Here is a 4,210-nt window from a genome sequence, read left to right as displayed (position 1 = left end):
ATAGTTTTCTTCTTCTACTACTCAATTTCTAAAAATATTTTTTCTTTGTTTGATTTCTGAAAAATACTAACAAAATAGAAAAATATATATTAAAAAAATGATTTTTTTAATATTTGGTTGATCAAATAAAATATAAGAGAAAATTAAATATAATTAAAACTTATTAGAAATTGGTACATTTTCAAAGTATTTAATTTTTATATAAAAAGAAAAAGAAAAATAAGTGAAATGGATGTGAGAAAACATATAAAAACAATAAGCCAATGCCACATTCCATATATAATAATTAGAAAGGAGAAATAGGTTAAAATGAAATTATTTTTATTAAATTTGTTAGATGAAGGAAAATGTTCATAAATAAACCAATTATCCATATAGAAATCAAATTTAGTCTAAATTTGAGAGAGATCTTAAACCTAACATTTGTAACTTAACCCAACTAAATAAACCTAAATGTAACAAAGTTGAATGTCATTCAATATTTTTGAACCTTATTATTATTGTTATTTGAATGATGTTTAGTGTTAAGTTGTTTCTTTTAATTAATGTCTTAATAGTATTAAGGGTAAAATTTATTTATTTTTATATATTAGGAACATAAATAAAATTAAATATTGTATTTTTTTCTTATTTTAAAAATATTTGAAAACTAGTTATTTAAAAAAAATAGTGATTTATGGTGTTTCAAAATATCATAATTTATTATAATAAAAATTTATAATAGTTAATTATATAATTAGTTTTTTAAAAAATTGGTAATTGATAGTAATTAGGGTTTCCAATTATGTTTGGTTGTTAAGAAAATCTTAAAAAATTTCTAAGGTGGTGTTTGTTTGTTATGGCGGAATAGAAAAAGGTAAAGTAACTTGTTGATATTTGACTTTTTCTATTCACTTAAAAGTAACTTGTTGATATCAACCAATATAACTAAACTAAACTTAACATGACAAAAGTGAACTTATTATTCAATAGTTTTAATTTAATTATATTGGTTTATACCACAAATTACTTTTAACTAGATAGAAAAAACTAAATATTTTGACTTTTCTTATTCATCTAAAAAACAAACACCAATTTCAGAGAGTCTTCTCCCATGTGAAAAGATTCATTCTATCTCTCCCTCCAACACTAGACTATGGACATATCGTTTGAATTCTTTCAATCCTACCAACCATTCCTTTCGGGACCCATACAAGGAAGGAATAAAAGCATGAAGAGTGGATTTCATTACAAATAGACCTTACCAGCTTGACCTAACATGACAAGCACATTTCCAACCCGAAAGCTTCTTATTGAATTTCTTTGTAACTTAATTTCAAAATTCATCTCTTCATCTTTCCAACATACCCTTCTGAAAAAAAAATGAATTGACCAAACACATTCTGCTCCGTCCTCATAATGGGGATGAAGGAAGAACACATTACTTGTTTCAAAAGATAGAAACGGAGAGTAAGGTAATAACACTTTCTAATATTGACTTGGATTCATTGATTTTATATGATAGATCTTTTTATGATGATGATGAAGTGTATTCAATTAGAGATTAATTCATTAATTTTTTGAATTTTTAATTCGAGAAAGAGCAACAAATCTTAAGTTCCTAACCTTTTGTTTTTCTAAATTAATTAGAATTGTTGACTTTAGTGGATATCTAGGTTATGGCGAATTACCTTTTGAATTCTAATTAAATAAATATTACATAGTTTATTTTATTTTTATTAAATGGCAAGAGGTTGAATTTTGAAATTTTAAAATAAATTCATATATAATCAAAATTTTATGATTTTTAGTGCTTATATTTTCGTTTTTGAGAGAGCATTTATTAATAAAATATATATATATATATGTAAAAAATAATGGTTACATGTGATAAGATTCAATTTCAGTTTTAAAACTTTTTAGGATCTATTTTAAATTAATTTTTTTATACAAATTAAGTAATTTTTATGTTAGTTTTGTTTTTAAATAACAAATTTATGAAAATCTTAAAATTTAAATTTTCTTCAAAAAATAAGAGAAAAATGGGAAAAATTATTTCACTCATATTGAGTTTTTTTATTGATGAAAAATTTACTAACTTATAGTAAATTTATTTCTCATCCAAATTATATAAAATTGAGGTAATTTAATTTGTTTCTAAGACAGAATTATTTAAAATTTTCAAAAATGAAATTGACTTTATTTTGTGTGAAAAATCGGACTTAAACATTGCAATGAAGTTAAAAAGTGAAAAAGGAAAAGTACCTTTTTCCTATTAAGATTAAAAAAATTAAAAATCAACCTTAACTTTTTCCTATTACTTCTTTGCTTTCTTTTGGGTTGAAAAAATTTGGATAGATGAGTAATGAAATTACAGCTTTACCCTTTGATTCATCTTTTGCTTATGTAGAGTTGAAAAAATATATAGGTAAAAATTAATAAGAAAAAAAATATAAAAATCAAGAAAATTAGGTAAAAGAAAAATATTAAAAAATAATATAATTTTTTCTTAGAAATTAAATTATTTGAAATATATTTTTCCTTAAAAAATTTCATATTTTTGTAGAAAATCCAATAAAAAAAATTAATTTTCAATTTCTTTGGAATAGAAAACCAAACCTATGATTACTATTTCATTTTACACATGTAATAATAAACTTTAATAATTGTTCATCGCTAACTAAAAATCTTTGTTACTATAATAAAATGAATAGTTATTTTTCATGCGTACTTGTTAATTAAATAAACCACAAATATTTGATTAGTAGTATAGCTTATAAAATTAAAAATTTTCTAAATTAGGTTATGTCATAATGTATTATAATATTTATTTATATTATGTGTATAACGCATTTATATCGTATCTATTTTTTATAACAAAATTAATAATTTTATATTATAAATATTTATTTATATCGTATGGGCATTGATATTAACACATCATGTCAGTATATTAATATCATTAACTAAATATATTAAAATTATTTTATTATTTTTATTAAAAATAAAAATAAAAACTATAAATATTATGAATTCAAATTAGTATTTCATTTAGTTTTAAAAATGGTTTTGTATAAACATGTTAGAGAGAGTATAGCACGATCATAGAAAACCGTGAGTTTCATAAAAAAAAAAGGTTCAAAATTTTCTCAACTATATTTTGTTGTAATGTATTATAATGTTAGTATATTTATATGATACGATACCTATATTTTATACCCAAAGTAATGATATTAGAGATATTTTTTTACACCTCGTTGACATCAACACATCATACCAATGATAAGAAGGCCACATGCTTTAAATGTCCTGAATGAAAAAAAAAGGAAAAAAAAAAATCACGTGGTTTGCGTTAAGACGCTTTAAATGTCTCTTTAAATGCCAAGAAAATATGTCACTCGCTTTAATTGAAGGATGGTTGTAGATTTTGGCCTCTTATCTTGCTAAATGGCCTTCGGAAATTTTCCCCCTTTTGTCTTCTTCACAAGAATTATCAAAATTACAATCTTTTGGGTCAATATCACATCGAGTTTACCCTATTTGGTAATTTTACCCTTTCTATTAGATATGGCAATGGAGTGAGTTTTTTCGAATACCTACCCTAATGAGATGGGATTCAATTTTAATAAACGAGTTTGAAATGGGATTAGAATTTTTTTTAAAACCCAGAGCAGGTTCGGGCACCGCCTCATCCCGCCCCGCCCCACCTTGATTATATATAAAATTTAATTTAATTAAAATTTAAATTAATTTAATTTAATTTTATTTACTATTTTTAATATATGATAATAATAAATATTTTTAATAAATAAGTTATAAAAAATATAATAATTTAATATTTATAAATTATATTTATTTTAATGTAATTAAAAATTTTAAAAGTGATTTAAAAAAAAATTAAAATTCAAAAAAAAAGTTAAACGGGACGAGACGGGATGGGTCGGGTATGGGAATTTATCATACCCGCCCCGCCCCGTTTAATTTTTTAAATGGAACGGGGATGAGAATAATTTTGAATAAAAAGAATGAGGTTGGGATGGGGACGACCTGTCCCGAACCCGTCTCGTTACCATCCCTAATATTATATATATATTCTATATGGGTTTTTTTTATCTCTTTCTTATGAAAAACCTTAATATTGTGTCCTATTAACATTTAAATATAGTTTAAGATTATTTTAAAAAAAATAGGTTAAATAAAACCACAAGTAAAACTACAATAATGCCCTTAG

This window comes from Vitis riparia, chromosome 11, assembly GCF_004353265.1.
Source record: "Vitis riparia cultivar Riparia Gloire de Montpellier isolate 1030 chromosome 11, EGFV_Vit.rip_1.0, whole genome shotgun sequence".
Taxonomy (NCBI): Eukaryota; Viridiplantae; Streptophyta; class Magnoliopsida; order Vitales; family Vitaceae; genus Vitis; species Vitis riparia.
This window is presented reverse-complemented; position numbering follows the sequence as displayed.